Here is a 25,159-nt window from a genome sequence, read left to right as displayed (position 1 = left end):
CCTTAGAATCTTTCTGCATTATTGCTGTGCCACCGGTCTCCAGCATTTATGACCTGAACTGTGCGGTGAATAGTCTGATGTGGCTTTTGGTTCTTTTAAAGTGTCTTAGATTGTTCTTCCTAGTTGATATTAAGTTCTTTTTAAAGGAAGAACCCTAGGAATTCCTTCCATGTGTGCAAAACGTCGCAGTTTGAAATTACTTCATGTACATATTATTGCATAATCCTCATTGAAGTTTAATCTTTTTTGTGTTTGCCTCTACTATGTAGCGTTTTGTACATGTAGTTTATGACCGTGGATTGGTTAGTGTTTTTAGGTTTTGTTCTTCTATTCTGCTTTTATTATTTTATCTTTTGTCTTTGGTCTTCAACGAATTGAAAAACCACACAAAGGGCTTATTATTATTATCTTATTTCATGCAACATAGAATCTTTCCATGCAAATCAGGGATTTATATTTAGTGTCATGCTTTACAGATGTATAGAAATTATAATTAAAGTTAAAATGATATTTACATTTATTATTTAAGAAAAATGCCACAAATTTATTTATATTTACTTTGAAAGAAAAACTTCATATTTTAAAAGAATGTCATCTTAAAAAGAATATCACACTTATGATACTAATAATTTTGTTCTTATTTATTTAGTCTAGCGATTGGTAAATATTTAGGTAACTACTTTTCCTTACATTTATTATACAATTTTATTGCACTTATAACTTTTATAAGTTTACATACATTTTACAGTAATTTTATTTAGATAAAAGCTAAATAAAATCAACTAGTATATAAATTCAATTTTGGGGGCGCCTGGGTGACTCATTTGGTTAACTGCCTGACTTAGGCTCAGGGCATGATCCTGGGGTCCTGGATTCAAGCCCCATTTGGGGCTCCCTGCTCAACAGGGAGTCTGCTTGTCCCTCTCCCTCTGCCCCTCCCCTCGCTCATCTGCTCGCTCACTCTCTCTCTCTCGCTCTGTCTCCCAAATAAAATGTTTTTAAAAATTCAATTTTTGATTTTAATAAACAGTAATTTTCTTTAAAACATTAGGATAATATTTAACATAAAATAATTATTTCCGTAAACATTAAGTGCCTACTGTATTTCAGGTGCCCTTTTGGGTGCTGGGGATTGAGTGAGAAGGATAGAAAGTTCCCACTCTACTCTTTCTGTGTAAAGATAGACAATAAAGAAACTAATATAGGCAGAGGATCATGTCTATTATTGATAAGTATCATGATCAAAAGTAAAACAGGTAAAAGATTACTAAGGAATGAGTGATGTCTGAGGTAGAGGTTATCTTGGGTACCAACTCTGGCATTCTGTGGCACCCATTAGGTAGTTTCTGATAAGTTGACATTACTTGTGGATGTTGTGAATAATGCTACAATGAATGTGGGAATGCCAGTATCTCTTGAGATCCTGCTTTCAATTTTTTTGGATAAATAGCCAGAAAGAGTTGGATCAGTGGATCATATGATAATTCTATTTTTTTTTAAATTTTTTATTTATTTATGATAGTCACACAGAGAGAGAGAGAGAGGCAGAGACACAGGCAGAGGGAGAAGCAGGCTCCATGCACCGGGAGCCCGATGTGGGATTCGATCCCGGGTCTCCAGGATTGCGCCCTGGGCCAAAGGCAGGCGCCAAACCGCTGCGCCACCCAGGGATCCCCTCTATTTTTAATTTTTAAGGAATATCCATCCTGTTTTCCATAGTGTCTGTGCCATTTTACATTTCTGCCAACAATGCACAGGGTTTCTTTGGGTTTTTTAAAGATTTTATTTATTTATGAGAGAGAGAGAGAGAGAGACAGAGAGTGAGAGTGAGTGCACAAGTGGAGGGAGGGCAGAGGGAGAATGGGATCATGACCTGAGCCAAAGGCAGACGCTTAACCAACCAAGAGAGCCACCCAAGCACCCTAGGTTTTTGGTTTTTTTTTGTTTTTGTTTTTGTTTTGTTTTGTTTTGATAATAGACATCCTAACAGGTGTGAGGTGATAATTCATAAAGGTTTTAATCTGCATTTCCCAGATGATTAGGGATGTTGAACAAGTTTTCCTGGACATGTTGGCCATTTACATGTGTTCTTTAGAATAATTCTTTCATTCTTGATGTCAAATTATTGACAAAGTCCAAAGGGCTCCCATCATGATGAAAATGATTCTTTTTATTTGTATTTTTCTTGTTAATGAAAATTAGCATCCTTCCTTATTTGGTACTACAATATATCTGAAATGTTATTTAGATTAATTTTTCCTTCCATTTTTAAATACACTATACAGAGCAGATGTGGTAACTAAATTCTGGGACTTAAAGCTAATTTCTGAAAACTCTTTGTGCATTGTACAGTTTATTTGTTCAGAACTTCACATTCTTTCATAGAAAACTTGAGTGCTCTAAAAATCTATGTTCCTTTGAGGCAATGATCCAGTGAGCTGGTATTTATGTCAAGTGATTCATTATCCTAGACACTATGGCATTATTAGGGAAAGAGAAATGCTTAGTATGCCTTTTGGGTTTGTGCACATGCTTGAGAAACCAGTGTTTATTAAAAACTGTGACATCATGGGACCATGTAAGGAAAAAGCAGAAGAAAATGAATGTGCTAGAAATACACCCACAACTTTATGAAATAAGCGCAACAATTAAATGCACAACATCTCAGTCCTTTGGCAGAATCTCAAAAGTTAGTGCATTTACAAAAAAAGTAAGACTTGAAAGAACTTGCACAAATTGTGGCAATGCTTTGCATAAATTACTTCCTTTGATGAGATTTCTCATGAAGTCATCATTAATTGAGCTAAAAAGATTTTAAAAATGAAGAGAAAAAATTCTAGAAATGCTTTGCATTTTAAGTCTACATATTTACAATTAATGACAACTAAGATTTCAAATAAATTCCCTCTATGACTGTTTATTTTCTTTTGGCAAGTGTCCTGTTTGTTGTTTCCTGAGGCCTGAGGGCCTGAGGACGAGGAAAGTCTTTTGTTGAGTTTGTTTTCCTGTCTGTGAACAAGTAGTATGATTTAATTGATAATATCTGGAGTCGAATTTTTTGCCCCGCTGTGAAAACTGCTCAACTAGACATGTGATAATTGTATATGTTTTTGTTAAACATCTCGGTCAGGTTAACAACTATCTAAAGATCAGTAGAGGGAGCTCAAGAAAGCATTAAGGATATTTTGATACTAGCTTTCTAATGTCACTATGCTTTCCCTCAAAAATTGTCTTCTTTAGAGCGCATGGGTGGCTCAGTCAGTTAAGCATCTATGTTTGGCTCAAGTCATGATCTCAGGGTCCTGGAATCTACCCCCGAGTCAGGCTGCCTGCAGAGCAGGGAATCTGCTTCTCTGTCTCCCTCTGCGCTTTCTCTCTCTCCTGCTTTCTCTCATAAATAAATAAATAAATAAATAAATAAATAAATAAATAAAATCTTAAAAAAAAAGTCTTCTTTATCTTTAAGTGCAACATAACTTTTTTGAAATTGCAAAATTCATGGTTATTTATTTATTGAGATTTTATTTATTTATTCCTGAGAGACACACAGAGAGAGAGAGAGAGGCAGAGACACAGGCAGAGGGAGAAGCAGGCTCCATGCCAGGAGCTCGATGTGGGACTCAATCCCAGGACCCCAGGATCACGCCCTGGGCCAAAGGCAGGCTCTAAGTCGCTGAGCCACCCAGGGGTCCTCAGATTCATGGTTATTTAACACTTCAAGAAGCCTCACCATTTCTCCCTATTTTTTTGGTCCTATTTGTTAAGAAGGTAAATAGATTTGATTTATAAATTGTTGAGACACTATGAAGACCTCACTCTGTGAACCGAGGCTTTCCTGCCCCAGTTTTTAGATGTTAGCACAGGGTCTAATCAAGAAAAGAGAACATGACCACTAGGTGCCTAGCATTCGGGGACTTCTATATAGCATTAGTTGGCTTAAATTAAATCTTTGATAGTCTTGAGAATAAGTTGGGCCTTATCCTAAAATGTTACTAGTTAGCTTAAAAACACTGGACTTAAACATAGGTTTGTGTACTATCCAGGACCTGTGCAGCGTCCTTCTAAACTTTGAAAAACTGGAACAGAATAAAGGGCATCCATTCTCAGAAACCCCTAAGCAGATCTGATGTTTTCCTTTGGCAACTTCATATAGAGAGCCAGGTCCCGTATCTATATATTTCATAAATTTGAAAGTACCAACTCTCAGGTTGTTTTTGGTTGGGACTTTGCTCCACAATTTTCCAAAGTTTTGCTGAAAATAGAAAACTTGATAATTTAAAACACTTTTTCAAAATAAAATATTTTTTTTTCTGCATCTGAGAGTATAAATACATCCAAAAGATTCAATTGAAATCCTACCATGCTGTAATAATGGGCAATTACATAGCAGCATTCTTTAAAGAGGAAGGAAAATTTTATTACTAATAGCTTCTTAACATAGTCTCAGTGTGATAGTATTAGTCAGTCTTGACTTAATGATAAGTTAATAGATTCTTTTCTTGCATAATGACAGTTTTTGGAATTAGTTGCCATTTTTCCAGAGGACATTTAAATTTTATAGCAACATATGTGATTTCTTGAGATCATAATAAAGTTGCATTTTAGTAAAATATACATATTATTATTTATTGTTTGGCATGCAGTTTTCCTATGAATGTTGAGGATCTACAAACTTTTAAAAGGTATATTTGAAATCCATCCAAAGCTTTTGTTGTTATTTTAAAATTTCACTAGAAGTTGAACTATTTGGGAAAATCACCTGATCATACTTAAGTTTAGAAATGGCTATTGTTGCATTATTTTATAATGATTAAAATTGATTTAGGCTAGTGATGTTTGAGATATTTGGTTATAGTGTTGCATTTTATGATTTTGTTAATATAATAGTGAAAATTATACTTACTGGATTTTTTTTAAAGATTTTTTTTATTTATTCACGAGAGACACAGAGAGAGAGAGAAAGAAAGAGAGAGAGATGCAGACAGAGGGAGAAGGAGGCTTCATGCAGGGAGCCCGGCGTGGGACTTGATCCCAGGTCTCCAGGACCAGGCCCTGGGCTGAAGGTGGCGCTAAACCGCTGAGCCACGTGGGCTGCCCTACTTACTGGATTTTTATTTACATTTCTTTAATAGTGAATATGATGTTTTAATGTTTTTTAAAGTAAATTTTCTGTAAATTTTCTCTGTATGTTCTTTGGCCATAAATCTAAAAGAATCTTAACTCGATTTTATAAAATCAATTAAAAATTGAATTATATGAAGAAATAAATGATAATAATATTTGTCATTATTATTTTATCATTTATTGAGCAATTATTGGTCCTCAAGCCTGATTTTGTTTTTGTTTTTGTTTTTTTTCAAGCCTGATTTTGGACACCATTTAAATAATGTCACTAAAGCATTACAAGACCTTTTAAGGTAGAACCAAGACTGAGCCAAAGGCTTTTGGGAGGTTAAAGGCCACACTGTCACAAACAGGGTCACACATGGACTTTCCAGGCTCAAAGGACTCAATGCTCTGTGACTATATATTAAGAATTCTATAATTTTAGTGTCATATTTCTCATGCAAGCTGATTTTTTTGATGTCTGAAGTCTCAAATAAAAATACATTAGGCCCAGCAAGATTTTCTAGAAAGCACTTGAGTTTCTCAAGTACATAAGATTTCTTCAGTGACTCATGTCTTGACTGCATAAGATTCTAAATGAAACTATAGTATTCTAATGCAATCTTGATTATTCATTATTTTTTAATTAAGAAATTCTACAATTTTGCGAAAGCAAAAGTACCATGAATTAAAACTTTTTTTAATTTAGAGGAAAATAAAACTAAATTTATTAATGCAGTCTTATCTTTTTTCATTCAAGTCTTATCACTCAATGATGGAATATCAGAACTTGTGGTTTCTGGGGTATCTTAGAAAAATGTCAGACTAGACATAATTTTGAGACTGAATTACAAACTAAATAAAATCATAAGGTGATGTTTTTACAGGAATTATATTTTAAAAATTGTCTTATTTTTCTAATAAAAATTAAATATATGTGTATCTATACCAATGTATATAAAATATATAAAAAAATTAACTGAATCTACATTGACTTTTCAGTGGGAGGAATCTTTATTATCATTTAATTTAATAATGAATAAACAAAGATTAAGGCATTTCATTTTAATTGGGATTAGCCTTAGTTGTGTATTGGTTTCATTCCAGTCATTGCACGCTTTCTGATTTTTGTGTATAAACCTGAACAAGATACTTTCAGACATTTTATTTTGGGAGGAGAATTGTTATTGTAATAACTTTTGAATGCTAAAACTCTATTTATGAGCCTCATACCTGTAATCATATGGTGAATGGTACAAACAAAAGGTTTTGGTCTTGAATTTGCAGTATTTTTCCTGATACAAATGTAGGTAGAGTAATGTCAAACATTTGTTTAATGTATATGCTTTTCAGGCTGGGTAATACATGTGGTTCTTCTTAAGTGTTTACCCCTTGTAGTCCTTATAGCTCTTAGAATTTCATATTATATAAATTGTATTCATTTGTACAGTGGTTTGGTAGTCATTCCTTTAGAAATGCAAGTTAATAATGCCTGACTCAGAAAGCCAAAGTGTTGTACTAAATCACACATATTTTAAGGAATTTCATATAATTTTTTGGCTACCTTGTGGAATACTTTTACATGTTTAAGATAAAAGTGATTATCTCTTTGGGGCTTGGGGGTGAACTATATACATAATGATTTATTATGGACAGTGAACACTAACTTTAATCATGTTTACCTTGAAATAAATAGTATCCTATATTTATATTGTATTTTATATATATTTATATATATCTTCTAAAACCCTCCAATTATTTGGAATTCTTATACTTACTAATAAGTCCATAAGTACATTTTCAATGAAGCATTATGTTGATGTGTTAAAAGCTGAAGATCCACTAGAATCATGCATATACTAAATATAATGGTTGAAAACCCAATGGAGATCCAAATCTGAGACATAAAATAAAAGCCATTTAGTATGACACAATAATTATCACACTAAAATATACTAATAGGGCATTTTATCTCATTTATTTTGAATTGTGTATGAGGATTTTTAAATGATAGACTAATTATGTTCATCAGAGGGAAGGATTGTCTAAATAATATGTAACAGTCTTTCACAAACTCATCTAATATGGTAAAGTTCTGATAGCCTCAACTTTTAAGTATTTATTTATAAATTTTAGATATCAAATTTAGCTAAATATTGTCCAGTAATCTGCCATGTTCTAGATAATTCAGACTGGGATTTAGGTAATGAGGGTGAGTCTGTCACACAGGTACAAATGCCTGTCATTTACCTAAGTGTTCTACAGAGTTAGAAAATAAATTTTGTAAATACAAATGAAAAAATAGACAAACTGAGGAAACAGTACAAACAATAAAAATTCTTCTAGAAAACCTCCTCGGAGAAAAGATAGTGAATTAAGTAAAATTTTAACTTAAATGCTGCACAAAAATGTGAATCCAATTTCAATTTATCACTCTATTTTGTATTTTCTCACAACAATTGAGTAAATTCATAGTTCTGGACTACAAAGAAATCTTACAACTTTTATTATAGGACACACTTGGAAAAACCAAGATCAAAGAACTACCATAGTTTTTAAATCCAATTTTTACCTGTTGTTATGAAAACAGCTTCTTGTGAAATGCTCTTTGATGTTGGACTTTACTGGTATTATTTGAAAAGCAACATTTCAACGTTAACTGAAGGGGAGTGACCTAAAAAGCTAAGTTTCGAAACTAATTACCAGGTAAGAATATTTACAAAATTTTGAAAAAGTGAAAGTTAGAAAATTAGCTGAGATCCCAATTAAGAAGGGCCTATAGAAACATAATAACGAAATATAATGTGATGTCCTCGATGATTTTTTGGGGAAAAACAGGACATGAGGTGAAACTAAAGAAATCAGAATAAAGTATGAACTTTATTAACTTTAGTTAGTAGTAATGTATTTGTTTTGGTTTATTAATTGTGACAAATGTATCATATTAACATAAGACGTTTACAATAGGGGATCAAATGTCTGGGTACACAGTTACTATCTAGCATGGGAGATGTACTATCTTTGCAACTTTTTTGTGAACCTAAAACTTATAAAATGAGCTAGACATTAAGGTAATGTGAAAAGAAGGCTATTTTAGCTATAGATACAGTGATTTATTTTATGGGTAGTTAGTAATTTATGGTATATAGAAAATCATAGATTTGAACATATTTTTTTACTCCTCTTCATAAGGAGCATAGAAATTATGACAATGTCATTATTAAGGAATTTACTTTGGAAAGGAAATTCTACATTTAATTCTTCAGGTAGAATAGATCCACCCCAAAACTTTACAGTTACTTCAACTAAAGAGGAACTATTCTTTAGGTATTTGATGATAGATAAATAGATAGTTTGACTATAGAAAGAGACACAGAGACAGAGTTAGGGATGATAAAGATACACAGATAATCCCCATTCGAGTGTAAGAAAGAAAATAACATTGGGTGCTTAATGGGTTAAGGTCTGGGTTCCAGAAAACCATTATTATTTCCTTCACTATTGTGCTATATGAATAAGAAATCATTACACTTTGATGTATATTTCAGTAACAAAAAAATCAAAACTCTAATCAGTATAGTGCGATTGTGACATATTTTTAGTTTATCTCTAGTTAAAATAGAGCATAAATTACTATTTCAGTGTATGTTCACAGAAATTTAGTGCAAAAATATAGCACGTAAGAGATGACTTTTGCAGGGGCGCCTGGGTGGCAGTTTGTTAAGCCGGACTCTTGGATTCCAAACAGATGGTGACTGTGTTCGCTTCGGCAGCACATATACCAAACAGATGGTGACTAAGGATCCTGAGATTGAACCTCACTTCTGGCTCCCCGCTTAGTGCAGTCTGAGTTTCCCTCTCCCTTTGCTCCTAACCCCATGCTTACTCTCTATCTCTCTCCAAAATAAATAAATAAATAAATCTTTTAAAAAAATTACTTTTTCAGAAAGTTCAGAAATGCAGTATAGTCTCACCAGCCTTTAAGAATCATAATACAGGGCAGCCTGGGTGGCTCAGCGGTCTAGCACTACCTTCGGCCCAGGGTGTGATCCTGGAGACCTGGGATCAAGTCCCTTGTCGGGCTCCCTGCATGGAGCCTGCTTCTCCCTCTGCCTGTCTCTCTCTCTCTCTCTCTCTCTCTGTGTGTTTCTCTCATAGATAAATAAAATCTTTAAAAAAAAAGAATCATAATACACATCAGGTTATTATAAGGTTTACAATGTAAAAGGGCCAAGAGGCACCTGGCTGGCTCTATTGGTGGAGCATGCATCTCTTGATCTTGGGGTCATGAGTTCAAGTTCCACATTACAGGTTCAGTTTGCCTAAAAAAAGAAAAAAGATCTTGAAGTATTGTAGAAATGATCATTTCTCACCAGTTTTTAAGTTCTCTTTACTATCTGAGCATATAGAGAGATTACACTGTCTCATCTTCTTGAAGTTAGGTGTTGTCCTGTGACTGGTTTGGGCAGTGAAAAGGGAGTAGATTGAACAGGAGAATTCCTAGCTGGCAATATTTAAGAGCAGGTGCCAGATTCCCTATGTTTTCATCCCTTCCAATGGCATATCCTGATGCTCATGTTGAGATGACGGTGTCATAAGATGGGGCACTCTTCCTCATGTCAGTTTTTAAAAATAATTACACAAAAAGGCTTCTTCCCTGCCAACTATCAATGGATATATAGCATAGGCAAACATTCACTTTGAAAAACAAATAGGTTTGTGATATTTGGAGTTGTTTGTTGTGTGATTTTGACAATCTAGACTATAAATGCTATATAGAAACCTCTATAAACTTGAATTTTTAAAGACATTTTAAAAATAAACTTTTATTTCTGTAATAACGTACTGGTAATATTCTATAAGCATTTTGCTCTAAATGTTTCTAAATACGTATTTTGATTTTCACTTCTTAAAACTCATCAAGAATTTGAGATAATTACAATACTTGATTTCATTACTTGTTTAAAATATTTTATATGCATAACTATATATGTAAATATTCATGTTTGTGTGGATTTGCACTTGTGTGTATGTATGAGAGTGTGTGTGTACTGGTACTAGATATGTGTTTATTCAAAATGCTGTTGTATTATTTAGAAATTTATGTTTTTTAAATTTTTTTTTGAGGATTCTCACTTCTTAATTTGTGATAACAGTAATTCATTCTGTGTGGATATCTGCTCTTTGGAATTAACTTCACATTCTAAAACATATACTTTTATATAAGCATTTTATATATAAATAAGCATTTTATATTTATATAAGGAAATTCCAAAACAAAAAATAGATTTAAAAAGTTAAAAGTTAACAAGCAAGATTAATATGTGCATGGTGTATCGGATTTTACCTGGTTCTTTTTGCTTTTCTGTATTGGTTGCTTGAAATACGCCTTCACTTTTTTCCTGTTGATCATTATATTTGTCTAATCAGATTTTCAAAATAACCATGATGTTCTTGATGTTTACAACCTCATCATGATGAAGCACAGCTTTGAATTGGTGTCATTTTCCAGAGCTGACAAAGTTATTTAAAAAATTAAGTTGAGTTTGATTCCATACTAATCACACAGGCTGAGTGATTGTATGCAACATAGTATACTCTGACATGTTTGATTGTAATGAATGGAATACAGCTCAAATAGTAACGTGGAAATAAATTTCCATTTGGAATAGCCTTATGGGAGAAAAGTTCAAATTAAATCCTTTTAGTGCATTAAAATGCAAATATAAGAAGGCAATCCAATTGAGTTACATCGATAATAGAACATATAACACAAATGGAAATTCCTCCCAAATAATTAAGTTATAGCTATATAAATCACTGATGTGTGCATTTGAATTTTCTTCCTTTCGTGCATGCTTGAAAGTTCATTAACTTTGGATCACATTAGAATACGTTTTGTTTATCTCATGCAGACCAGTCACTAGGCAAGCCCTTTACCCCACTGAGGCTAAGGAAGGCCCTTCACTGCATTTCATTGCATTAGAAATCCAGTAACTGAAGCTTTGAACTCTGTCAGCAGGTTCTGTTTTTGACATAAGTATGGAACTTCCCAAACTGGGTCAACACCCGGTAATTTCAAAGTCTTGAATTTTCTCAGTAAATTTTTGACTCTGAAATATGCAGATATTGTGAGAACAGTAATGGTCATACACCAATTGTGTGATCTTGAAAGAAAACAAAAAACTTTAGAATAGAAAATTTCTGCTTAGAAACTGAAAAGCAAGCTCCTCTGTGTATTTATGTGTGTGCATTTGTTTATGTGTGTGTGTGTGTGTGTGTGTGTGTATTTTTGAAGTCAGGTTAACGTCAGCTGTTGGTATTTGAGATTCTAAGTCTTAGTCTTTTAAGGTGTATATGGTGATTTAAAGTTCAGGCACTCAAAAACTATGCAATTTATAATAACCATGAAAGCCAAGAAACGGAATAGGAAGAGAAAAATGGAAAGAAAATAATATGCTTTGGGCATTTAAATTAGTAATGCCAATTATATGCAATTAAGAAGGAGCATTAATGGCTATTTGACCACTAAATATGTATAAGATTGTCTTTGGTACAAATTATGATCTTGAAAAAGAATCATCTGCTCTAATATTTATAAGGAGCACTGCCAGGTAATAATGTGAGCTCATAATTAAAATTTTAAAATAAAAAAATCAAATTTAATTTGATTTACATTTATAAAGCATGTACTAATGCCTTACTACAAATCAAGCTGTGGTTAATAACTTTTAAAAGTGGATTTTTTTTTGGGTCATTGTAACTTAATGTCTTATACTGGAAATAAAATGACCCAATTAAATATAAATTGCAGATGGTTACTTATGACAAGTGTAGGTGTTGTTTGAGTAAATATTTCTAATGTTACCTATCATCGGGTATCAGTGTGCATGGTGTTGTGTTGTTGTTGTTTTGTTGTTGTTTTTAGCAGAATATAGCTTTTTAAGAAACTGCTAAGCAGCTATTGACATTGCATTTGGGACTTTAACTGATTGTAACAGAAATATTTCAAGGATGATGTAGTTGATTTTTCTCATTAAAAATCAGAATACTAATAGTTGTCATTATTTAAGAGCCTAATGTGTGTCAAGGCAAATTATTAGGTGTTATGTATACATTGTCTTATTTAATTCGTACAACAGCTTCATAAGATGGTACGATCGCACAGGTGAAAGCTGAGGTAGAGAGAGGTTTAAATAATTTGGCTAAAGTTACGTTATTAATAATTGACAGAAGTCAAAATAAAGTTCACACAGGTATGAATGCATATGAATGATAATGCTTGATTTTTCATTTTCTACTTAAAAAAAAACTTTGGAACATCTCAATTACTGTATCATGTCTTCTCTTAGCTACTCAAGGACATTGCTCTAAGGATTCTCCTCACTCTTTCAGCCTCATCAATTATTTCTGCCTTACTGGATTATTTTTATCAGCATAAAAGAGCAAGGTAGTTTTTCCCATCTTTAAAATCATCAAACGAGCAAAAACATTTTTGATTATCTGTGATTATCCTTCATTCCTTTTCTCTCCCTTGTTTTGTGGCAAAATTCCTATAAATCCCTACCACTCTATCAAATTTCTCTTTCTAAATGTATCCTCTCTGAAATCTATTCCAGTCAAGGTCAGCAATCTCCTGCCTATTACTAAACACATTGTTCAGTTTTTAGTCTTCAGTATGCCTAGACTATTATATGATTTGTTATTGTCCGTAACTTCACCCTTCAAACTTTTTCATCATGTGCTACTATCCATGACATGTCTTGGTTCTTTTTATTTCCATATGCAATTTAAAATTGGCTTATCAAGTTCCATAAAGAACCCCATTTGGATTTTCATTGGAAATGCACTGATTCTATAGCTCAGTTTGAGGAATATTGGTATATTAATGGTAGAGAATTCTTTCCAAAATATAATCACTGTTACCATTTCCTTACTTTAAGTATTTCAGTAAAATATTTGAATTCTGTAAAGAACTTTATTTTTTATTGCTACTCTAAATGTTAATTTAGAAGAAAAATACATTTTCTAACTGAATGTTGTGGCCTAAAGATTTGTAATTGTATGTTGCATGTGGACTTTTTCTTTTGGTTCAGCAATGCTTATTTATTCTAATAATAAAAATTCATTTGTTAGCTTCTATATAGACAGGCACATAATTAAAAATAGAGTTTTGACTTAACTTTCCAATTATATGTTTTATTTTTACTTTTTAAAAAAATTTAATTTTAAATTTTTATTTATTTTTTTTTTATTTTTACTTTTTAATTGCATTGACTAGGATTCCAGTACAATTCTTAATATATTTGATAATAACAAGTAATTTCTGATTGCTGATCTTACTAAGGATTATTTCAATGAGTATTTTTTAAAATATTTTTAAAAATTAGATGTCTTTTTTTAGGTTAAGTAGTTTCCATCTATTCTTAGTTTGCTAAGAGTTTTTATCATGTTATCTGAAATTTAATCAAGAGAATTGTATAAGATAAGCTCTAGTATTAGTATCAATGGTCTTTAATATGTAAATGTGCTGTTATAATACATACTAATCAAATTAATTAATATAGTTAATTACTTAATCGAAGTTTCTATAACTGAAGTATTCTTTCCAGTACACTATGATTTATCAAAAAACTGCTTCATATTTAGATTGGAGCTAGGCGGTTGAACTGCATGGGTTACTTAATACATTTAAGAGAGAGAAGGCTTATGTTATATTTATTTATATTTATATCTACTATGTGTATGTATGTAGAATCGACCCTTGAATAACATGAGTTTGAGATGAATGGGTCCACTTATACATGGATTTATTTATTTATTTATTTAATTGAGAGAGTTGGAGCATGTGAGTGGGGAGAAATGGGCCAAGGCAGAGAAAGGAGAGAATCTCAAGCACAGTCTGTGCTGAGCATAGAGATGGACATGGAGCTCGATCTCCCCACACTAAATAAGGTCATGACCTGAGATGAAATCAAGAATCAGTCTCTTAACCAACCCAGCGACCCAGGTGCCCCTATACGTGGATTTTTTTTCATAATTCATGTTAATATTTGGGGACATGTTTTATAATTATTCATTATGTAGAAATTTTCCACCAGTTTTTATTATTTTTTTATGGGAGAATGATGATGATAGCTATTGACTTATAGCCAACATAGAAAAATAGCTGAGAAAAAGTTAAATTATATTTTAAACATGTTTTCTTTATCATTTAGTATGCTGCATTTTTAAAGATCTTGTTTTACCTAGTACCCACTATATGCATACATTTATAGCAATCTATTTCAACATTTAATCAAAGCGTATTTATCCCTTAATATGTTCTTCTTTTTAAAAAGTAAGAATTGTTATGCATTCTTAAGAAACCCTGCATGCTCTGGCTTCCTCTTGGAACTTCCAGTACCCCTTATCATATTGAACTCTCTGAGAAATCTTTTATAAAATTATTTTTTATGCCAGCTTCCCTAAAATTTTTCCTTCCTATATAAATCCAGCTAATATATCCCTAGTATTCTGCAGAAAGCATTTTGGGGGCAGCCGAGGTGGCTCAGTGGTTGAGCATCTGTCTTTGGCCCAGTGCATGATCCTGGAGAGCCAGGATCAAGTCCTGTGTCAGGCTCCCTGCATGGAACCTGCTTCTCCCTCTGCCTGTGTCTCTCTGTGTGTGTCTCTCATGAATAAATAAATAAAATAAAAAATCTTAAAAAAAATAATGTGTTTTGGAAAACGGTTTCAGGTAAGAGATATATAATTTTTCACTAATATTTCAGGTTATATTACCTCCTTTTGGTATATAAATGGCTATATTCACAGGCTAGATTTCCTGGTGTAGAGTTACAGCTCTTTTTTTTTTTTTTTTTTTTTTTTATGATAGTCAGAGAGAGAGAGAGAGAGAGAGGCAGAGACACAGACAGAGGGAGAAGCAGGCTCCATGCACCAGGAGCCCAACGTGGGACTCGATCCCAGGTCTCCAGGATCACGCCCCGGGCCAAAGGCAGGCGCCAAACCGCTGCGTCACCCAGGGATCCCGAGTTACAGCTCTTTATAGCATATTTATGTTATTAATCCAGTCTACTACTGTAGAGGTCTGTTTAGTTTTTTGAGTTAATAGTCTAACCAAGTCTCTCTCTCAGTCCTAAACCATTTCACAGGAATTTCTATATCCACAACTTTCCCAATTCCAGAGTGGTAAAAGCTAAATTTGACAGACTCTTGGTAAATAATTTGGTTTGCTGCTGCATTTACCTTGAAAGTAATCATTGTGGACATGTCTTCCAGACTGTCTTCAATTCCTTTTTCTTTTCTTTTTTTCCCACTCTTAACTGGGATCGTGTCATCTCTCAAAGCCAAGCCCATCTCAGTTCTGACTATTTCTTAATAGAGAATAGTATTCTCTATTATCTCACCTCACAGAGAGATGTAGTTACTTTTTGGGAGATTAGATGGCAATTGTTTTGGCCTAGACCATGTTATTTCTGAGATGAGTATGTATCAAAGTTTAAAATGTATCAAAGTTTAAAACTACAATAGGCAGTCGTGTTTATGAATCTGAGAAGGGACTGTCTGTGATGGATATTTATTTAGAAAAGAAAACCATCTAGATGACCACTGAAATCACAAGAGTGCATGGAGAGCTAAGCAGAGTGGAAAGATGAAGATGTAGAACAGAAAGTCTCTAGCTTTGAAAGTAGTGTGGAGCAAGAGAAAATGAAAGATTTTGAATACCTCTAGATAAGTAATGGAAATTACCTTTCTAGATAAGTAATGGAATAGATAAGTAATGGAATACCTTTCTAGGTAAGTAATGGAAAATCCACAAGGGTTATTGCCCTAAGATAAAAATGGAGATATTGTGTGAAGATGAGGGATATGATTGTTTATTCAATGAAATATCCAAGGAGCCATACTTATGTGCCAGGCACTCTGCTAGCACTGGACTACAGAGGTAATACCAGATGACCCCTGACCTCATAGAGCTTGAAATATACGATGACACACAATTACTTAGGGAAAGCCAAGACAGGTAAGAAAGTACATAGAGATTTTCATTAAAATTACCAATGAAGATGTATGTAAGAGACTCAGTGAGGCAAATTTTTGTGCAATAGTAGGGGAAGAAGTCATATTTAAATGGGTTAAACTGTAAGGAATTTATTTCAGATTCCATGCATAAGGAAAAGATTGAAATACACCAAAATATTAAGCATCATTGACTCTGGACTGTGACATTACAAGTAATTTTTATTCTGTTTTTCTCATATGTATTTTATAAATGCCTACACTCAATATACACCTTTTTTATAAAAAGAAATATCATTTAAAAAATGAACGACTGTGTTCTAATGATTATCGCTAATTGAATTTTAAATGTAAATGGAATGGAGGTGTAACATTTAACTAAGCAATAATATGACAAATATAAAGAAATTAGATAAAACGGTTCAAATACAGACAGTCACAAAACCTTTGTAAACTTACTTTGAGGGCTTCATTATCCTGATTGGCTCCATAATGATCTAATTAAGTCGATAATTGCCAAAACTCAAGTCGTTCTATGCTGACAGGCACATATCCACCAAAAAAACTAGAGCTGCTTGAGCTGCTAGAAGTTTTTAAGAAGTGGAAAGCAAAGCAGTAGTTTATGTAGCTACTAAGTTGGCACATGCTAATGGCTTCAAAATGTAGAATAACTTCAATTCCCACCAGTTTAGCAGCTGACATGATTATGTACATGAATCCTCTAGGAAATTGAAGGAACCGTAATAACAAGCCCCGTTAACAAGAGAAGAAAAGGACCGCCTGGCTGACTGTCTAAGTTTCCTGTGTTAACACTGATTATCAACATCAGGGCTGGTAAACACAGCCATTCCGGGAGATTGAGCTGTGAACATTTCTGGGAAAATGAGATCAGGAGCCATGATTCCATCCTATTAAAACAGCTCCTCCGAGGCCTGTGTAGGATAATACCTTTGTTATCCTCCCTTCCCTCCAGCCCGGGGAAGGGACTATGCAATCAGAATTTCCCGGAGCTAAATGAGAAGGGGTTAAGTTGTTCATTGCGCCCAACGTCATTGGACTGTCACAAAGCAGTAGGCCTCAGAAGCCAATGAGCTCTTCGTGTTCTGTCAGATACTTTCCACAAACAAATCAAAGCACTTTTGAAATATTCTCAGGTGGTTTCCCATGTCATGTAATAGAAAAGAGTGTGTAATTGCTCGCCTGAAGCCCATCAACCAATTACAGATTAAAATATACATCGAGGAATGCGAAACTTCAGGGGCAGTATAATCACGTATTTTAAAATTGATTACTCCGTGTTACCGAGTACACCTCTAAGTCCCCTGACTTTAATTTATTCACCCCAACACACTTCCACCAAGGCCTCCGTGGCCCGAGATACCACTGTGCTTAAAATTCCCAGGACTATTCTTATTTCTCAACACTACAGTGCAGTGGCCCAGAGGTAGACTTGAGAGAAAATCAACTGTACGTAGGAAGGAGGGAAGAGAGTAGAAGCTATGGATGAGAAATCAGAATTTTGAGCTTTAAGGAGCCACAACAAGGATCCTCCATTCCACATCCCATGACTGACCAAAAGACATCGAAACCATTTCAGCGATGTCTGTCCTTAATGTCATAGAGCTGCTTATGTAAAGTTTCTTAAAAGCAGAAACAGAAGAAATGAAGCATCTCTTTATGGCACCAGTTATCACAAATATAGGAAGATTCATAATTTCAAGGGAACTACTTTGACAGAGCTTTTTTTTTTTTTTTTTCACTTTTCAAATATTTATCAAGTCTACCATATGCCTGGCACCAGCTGAAACGCTGACCTAGTCTGAGAAAGGGCTACATTTTAAAGTGGATGTTATCTGTATTTATATGAAAATAAGATGTTTCATGCCTTCAAAAAGAAAAGAGTGAGAAGAAGGAAGGAGGAGAAGGAGCACAGGGAGTTGACGGGGGAAAAGCCGTCCACAAACAAGGGTTGCGTGTCTTTCACTTCTTCATATGCTGTAGAAACTACGAGTAAGGAAGCAGAGAGCTGAGACTTCCGGTGACCTTCTCTACTCTCTGCGTAACCTTGAGATGGTCCTTAATCTGCTCGTCCTCAGTCACTCAGTTGACACTGTGCACACCAGATTCCAGTACTCCCTTACTTGTAGTGTTTTTGAGAACCATGAACACTCTCAAAAACTCAGATGCATGGACAGATACATTGAGTTCAGCCCTAAGCTTTTGAACTACTATTAGAACGACGTTGCCACCCCTTCTCTGCTACATATTTAAACGATTTTGATCAATTTCCAATAACTAAGCAAGAGTCCGACTTCAAAAAGATAGTCACAAAAAAAAAATTAAAAAAAAAAAAAAAAAAAACAAAACAAAAAGATAGTCACATTCTCTTAATAGCACGTAAGAGTTCACAGATTGATAATCTTAGGGGACCAAACAACTTTGTCTAGAAGATAAGAGGGAATTAGCTCCTCCCGCAGAGCAGATGGCAAGAATCCCAAAGAGAAATATAAATACCTGCAATTTTCTTGATTGCAACTTCTCCTTCATGCTTCTGAAGATGATTTCTTATCTCACCTACAGCAAAGATTCCCTATCGCTAGGCTCAGGAACATTTTCAGGGCAGGTAGTTTTAATGCCACTAATGATTTCATCTGAAGTTAGAAAGATTAGATTTTATTATTTTCAAAGTACAGTGGACACACAATGTTACATTATTAGTTCCAGATATATGACGTCGTGAATTCCACATGTAGGGTATGCTACGCTGTTTGCCACTTAGCTGCCGTCTGTTATCACACAAACTACTCAAGTACCATTGACTAGAATCTCTATGCAGCACCTTTTGTCCCTATGACTTATTCATTCCATAACTGAAGGCCTGTGTCTCCCGCTCCCCTCCACCCATCCCATTTTGCCCATCCCTCCAATTCCCACCCCTCTGGCAACTGAAAGATTACATTAAAAAAATTCTAATGTGTACAGTATTTTCCCTCCGTAGTCTCAACCTTTTTCCCCCCCGGCCCCTCTGCCTGTAATAAGAGTATGGAAATAAATACAATTCTGTCCACCTCTGCTTAGATCAAGAACAAAACCAACATTCAGGCACTGAATCAATGAAACAAACAAACAAAAGTAAATGCTCTACTGAACCTTGGAATGCAAATATAATTTATGTGCTTTGAGATTAATCTGTTTCCTGTTCAGGTATAGCAGGTAGTTTAAAGCAGTGTTTCACGAGAATGCCCCCCCCCCCCCCCAGTAATAGATCCCCTGTGATGCCTGTTTAAAATGCAGATTCTTGGATTTCCTCTAAGACCTCTGGAATCAGAATCTCTTGGTTCATCCTAAAATTCTCTCGTCCACCGAAATCTGATGGCTGTAGGCATAATGTAAGGTCTGCTGTTTTAGGAGCGCAGAGAAAGGGGAGCCAGCGGCTAGGAAAGTCAGTGAGGTGGAAACTGGCACAGAACAGCGGTTCTGTACTGACACCCCTGAGCCCTCTCATTATGCCTGCGGTTTTTGACTTTCTCATTCTGATGCTGCTTGCATCCTTCCGGCCCAAGGAATCTTCTCTCAGTGAGAAGCTCCTGCTGTAGTAGGTACTCTCCAATTTCATGGAATAATTTTATATCATTGTGACATTTGATTACTATAATCTCTGTAAATAGAGTTGAATGGCTTAGCCACATCCTCAGAGACTCACAGGACATCTTTTGGAACATGACTTCAATTTGAAATGATGCCACCAGATGGCCAGCTTTAGAGAAGATCAAATGAACTGTCCTTCAGTGGCCAAAGAGCCCCACATTCTAAAATTGGGTTGTTTTTGATATTAAACAATGTGACCTTGCTATGACCACAATCTATATTTTTTCACTCTCTGAGTGCAGACAAGTACTGTAGTGGATTCATTCATTTAATATAAAATATTCATAGAGCTCTATTAGCCCACAAATAACAGAACATCCCATTCCATCTCTCCAATGAGAAATCATGTCCTATGATTACTCAAATCAGCCAGATGATATCTGAGATTCTAATTCTGTTTGGGCAGTGACTGTGCAGTGATGTGTTCCTGCTGGGTTAGGTACATTCTTAAGTCTTCTAGTGGGATTATATTATGGTTAACACAGCAGACAGTGGTACGTAAACCCATTGGATCATCACATTTGCAGTGATGATGACACAGTTGTATTCTAATTCAAATGATATATTTGCATAGGCAAATGTGGCTCTGTGAAAAAATACTGATATTTAAAAGTAGTTTCCTTTTCCACTTAATATTATTCATATATGTAATGAAAAACATGGTTTAAAGTTACCACTATGGTAGGATTGACATGCGTGTATTAACACATAAAATTTAATGTTTTATACCATGTTTATATTATGGAAATGTTGATAAGGTGAATATTTAAAAAGCAGATAGCCAGTACCTGTTCCATAGTGAATTGATGAGAATTGCTCAGTTTTTGGTTATCATGAGCAACAAGGATCCAGATCTTTTATCAATGTAGTCATCTTGGACAAATCTCTACATATCAGTCTAAGTTGTTTTGTTTTGTTTTCCTATAATACCAAGTCGAATTGTTCATATAACCTCTTAACATAAAGCCTGAAATAGGTAATAACTCAACAAATGTTTGCTTTTGTTACTAATACATTGTTTTAACGATGTTAGACCTTGACATATCTGGAAGGGCTTTTTCTATAGTTCTCTTTCGAGCTGACACAGCTTATTTAAACACAGAAAACTAGGAAGAAAACAAAAACGCATTCACTTAGAGTTTTTTTCTTATTTAATGTACACTATCAGTCATTTGAAAAAATCTGATTGTAAAGATAATTAGCTTTTGTTTACACAGGTCATAGATACTTCGTGCACTTTTCTAATCAGTTGCATAGGAAGTGCTTGCGTTCAGGCTTGATTGAGCTTGTTTTAAAAGACTATAATTTTCAAACCCACGAACCTATTTATTATGCATTTGATGAAGGGTGAATTTATAGTTAGGATGAAAAATTCTGTACAGGTAATACTACACTTACAGAGACGGTGTATCCTTCCTTCTGAAGAATGAACTCATATGGATGCTGAAAACCGAATACGCGGTTAAAGTTTTTCAAAGACCAGACACAGATGATTTTTTCCTAAACTCTTTGTCAAGTGCTCAGGGATACCAGAATACAATCATTTTACAAGACCTTCAGTTTGTTGCTTCAAACGGCAGGGTGATTTTAGAAAATAAAAAATGTTCAATACCTGTGTGGACTTTATCCCTCTAGGTTCTTAGAATTCTATTGCTTCATGTTTCTAATCTCACTGTATTGTCTTCATAAAATATATTTATAGTGCTAGCATGTTTCTTAAAAAAAAAAGCACATTTTAAATCTTGTGATGAGTAAATCTAGAAGGAATTGATGGTTTTGTTTGATTAAGCTCTTCCTCTCCTCTATAGCAGACATGTTATTTAGCACTATCTCTGAGGTTATACAATTTGGAAAATCATTATCTATTTAAATTTAGCATTTGCATAAGATATTTATTAAAAATGTACTATTTAATTTACATTAAGTTATTCAATTCTAAAGGGGCTCCCCCCCATTTTGTATTCGTTTTATTTTGGTTTTTACATGGAGCTCAGAGATGCCTTTTTGTATTAATATTGCCATGATACAATTTGAGGCCAAGTTTAAAAACTGTCACGGTCACACAGCATTGGTTTAAGATTCTTCTCAGTGACAGACTGTAAAGAATGTTCTTTTTATGTTTTCAATTATTATGTGTTTGTGTTTGTTGATTACTATGCTCTAATTAAATATTTGCTATGCAACATCAAGGGTATCATCAAAGTTTTTTTATTATTTTTGCAAGGAATATGAAAACTTGCAGAGATTTACTTGGAAATATTAAATTCCAACAGAGTTCTCTAGCAGACATTTTCTTAAAACTTCAAATATAAATGATAATAAGTTACCACTACAATATTCAAAGGATTATATTTCATGTAAGATGTGGATTTGAACAAAATAAATGAGTTAATTAAACATAACAATAGACAAAGTCTTGAGCAATGAGGTATTACACCTAATTTAACTTGGAGATAACATCCTGCCAACATGTGACTGATCTCTTGTATATAAAATCATTTTTACAATGAGAAGAATATTACAAACACCATTACAGAAATATGCATACTAAATAACCAAATATATTAGATGGGGACAAAGAAAATTCTGGTAGCATTATTCTATTTTCTTAATCTAGATATCTTTCTTTTGCATATTCTAAAATATAATGCAATCATATGGAGTTATTTGATTAGAATCTTAAATAAATCCTGAAAAGAACTCCAGGTAGTAGGAAATGTTATATCTAGACATATTCCTATACATGTATTGAGAAATATTCTGGACATATTACCAAGTAATTAGCTAAGTACCATCGGAGTTCAGTTCATTATACTGACTCTTTTTCCTCATCTGTGAGAAAATGACTTTGGACTACATAATTTTAATGTATCTTTCAAATATAAAACTCTAGTTTTTTTTCATGTTTCATGAGACTGGATTTATGTTGGAATTAGATTAAATTTAGCATATTAATTACTGCTCTTTTTTTTTTGAAAAGTAATACAAACAGAGGGATATGCTGAAAAAAATTGTAAGAATCTCCTTAGTGCATCATTTGAATTATTTCCAGGCTTATAGATCAAATAAAGTCATGATTTTCAAATGCTCTCATCAGCTTTTCCACCCAAGCATTTTTGTTAGTGTATGAATTGAATAATATATCAATTCTTGTCTAATATTTACAAAAGACCCCACTAAGATTGGCATTTCTTTTCTCTCTCAGATTTTCACAGATAAGGCCTGGTTATAGCCTTATAGTATGTGTACATTAGCATTTTGTATTTACCTTTGTATTTTTAAAAGCTTAATAGTGCAAAAAAAAATCCACTTAACTTTTATCATGAAAAAGTTAATGAAAATGCTACTAAATTTATTTAAGTAAATTAGAAAACCAAATAGTTTCGAGATATATGTATTCATTAAGTGACTTACAAATGGTATTTCTGTGAGATCCATTTGTTTTTTGAATTCTTGACAACTCAGTTTTTTTTTTTAATTTACTGAATAATTAGTTGATATTGGGTCTGTCCTTGCAAGTCCAATAGCCACAGATAGATTATATCGTGAGCATGCCTCAGACACACTCATAAACAAACAAAAAGATTTCCTTATTTATCCTTTGAGGGCATTCCTAAGCATAAAGCACCAAAACAAAAAGAGGGATGTCAAAGAGGCATAACTTTGGGGGTAAGCAGGAGGAGTTGGTGGCAAGAGCCAGGGATATAGAGGGAAACACGTAAACTAACTGGTAAACTCCTCTGGATAATTAGTTCTTTGGGTTAGTGGGAAAGAACTTTCCATGCAAATTTTTAGGTGGTGCTAGAACCAAACTGTTTAAATTCAGGGATTGCGTTAGTATTGATTTGAGATGGAGGGAAAAAAAGCTGGTCTGTGCTCCAAATTAAATCAAATTTTGCATTGAGAGAAATGGCTGCTTTAAAAAAAGAAAAAAAAAAACAACCCTCAGGATCGGGCAAGCTAATCACAAGCTTGATGCCTGACTGCGCTGCTCTCAGCATAGTAACATGAAAGAAGGGTCCAAAGCTGCCACTGTTAGATGGGGAGGTAGGATGAGACACAGACCAACATCCGCCTCCTCTCAGCCACACATGCACACACATCCAACAACATGACAAATAAATAAGTAAATATATAACTGAAGGTGATTATGTTCCAGAAGGAATGTGATTTAAGAGAAAGAATGAGGAATTTTTAAATGAATATATTTAGGAACACCAAGTAGATAAAAGGAGCCACAATGTCCAAAAATAAAAAGACATTATGCAATGGAATCAGAGTTAATTAAATAAAAATAACAATATTTTTAAAAGACAAAATAATTTGAAATTTTGGCAAGCATGCCTATTAGCATTTAAATAAGAGTTAAATGAAGAGGTTACACACTAGGTTATACAGAAAAACAAAAATTGATGAATTATAGAATACTACTGAGAAATTTATCAAGCATAAAGTGCTAAAAATAAATAAATTTAACAAGGTGTCAAAAGCTACCAAGGAAAGGAACACATTCCCTACAAAGGAATGACAATTAGATTAACAGAAGTCTTCTCATTAAATTAGTATAAGCCACAAAACATTTTCAAGTGTTTGAGAGAATGTACTACCAATTTAGGATTACCTACCTATCTGAGGTATGATTTAGTATTAAGAGCAAGGTGTTATTTTAAGACACAAAGAAAAAGACAGTTAACCTCTTATTGGCCCATGCTGAAATATTTTAGAAAGGTTTACCTCAACATAGAAGTAAACCATTAGGAATGTATAATGTGCAAAGAAAAAAATGGCAAATGCAGAAGTTAAATTAGCTATTGACAATAAGCATAATATAACCGATTGTATTTTAAAGGTGAAGCTATTATTATTACTAATTTCATGCAAGGCCTTATATATACATATATTTTTAAAGATTTTATTTATTTATTCATGAGAGACACAGAGAGGGGGGGTGGCAGAGACACAGGCAGAGAGAGAAGCAGGCTCCATGCAGGGAGCCCAACACGGGACTCGATCCCTGGTCTCCAGGATCACGCCCTGAGCCCAACGCAGGTGCTAAACCACTGGGCCACCAGGGCTGCCCCAAGGCCTTATATTTTGGAAACATGTGGAAAGCTTAGGATTTTTTGTTGTTGTTCAGATGAAAGTAATATTGAATATTTTTGTCAGGAGAAATCCATCTTCAGCTTCTAAATAAAGTGAAAAAGAAGAGCATGTATTGAAAATATATTCAGTCTAACAGTATGAAAGGAAACAGAGTAATCAAAGATATATAATGGTTAAAAATGACACACACAAACATGGAATAAAACTCTAATTGTAGAAATGTTAAAATATAGCAACAATCTTAGTAAATGTAAAAATGGTTATATTCGCCTAATAAGGA

General features: G+C 33.9%; 1 protein-coding gene across 2 annotated transcripts in view; it reads left to right on the top strand.

The window, feature by feature from the left end:
• FSTL5 (follistatin like 5) overlaps nucleotides 1-25,159 on the top strand; it is a 685,094-nt gene that overhangs the window by 9,063 nt on the left and 650,872 nt on the right. The gene's annotated exons all lie outside the window — the stretch shown is intronic.

Source organism: Vulpes vulpes, chromosome 10, assembly GCF_048418805.1.
Source record: "Vulpes vulpes isolate BD-2025 chromosome 10, VulVul3, whole genome shotgun sequence".
NCBI lineage: Eukaryota > Metazoa > Chordata > Mammalia > Carnivora > Canidae > Vulpes > Vulpes vulpes.
The sequence above is the reverse complement of the archived record's forward strand: the minus strand, read 5'-3'. Positions and strand labels throughout refer to the sequence as shown.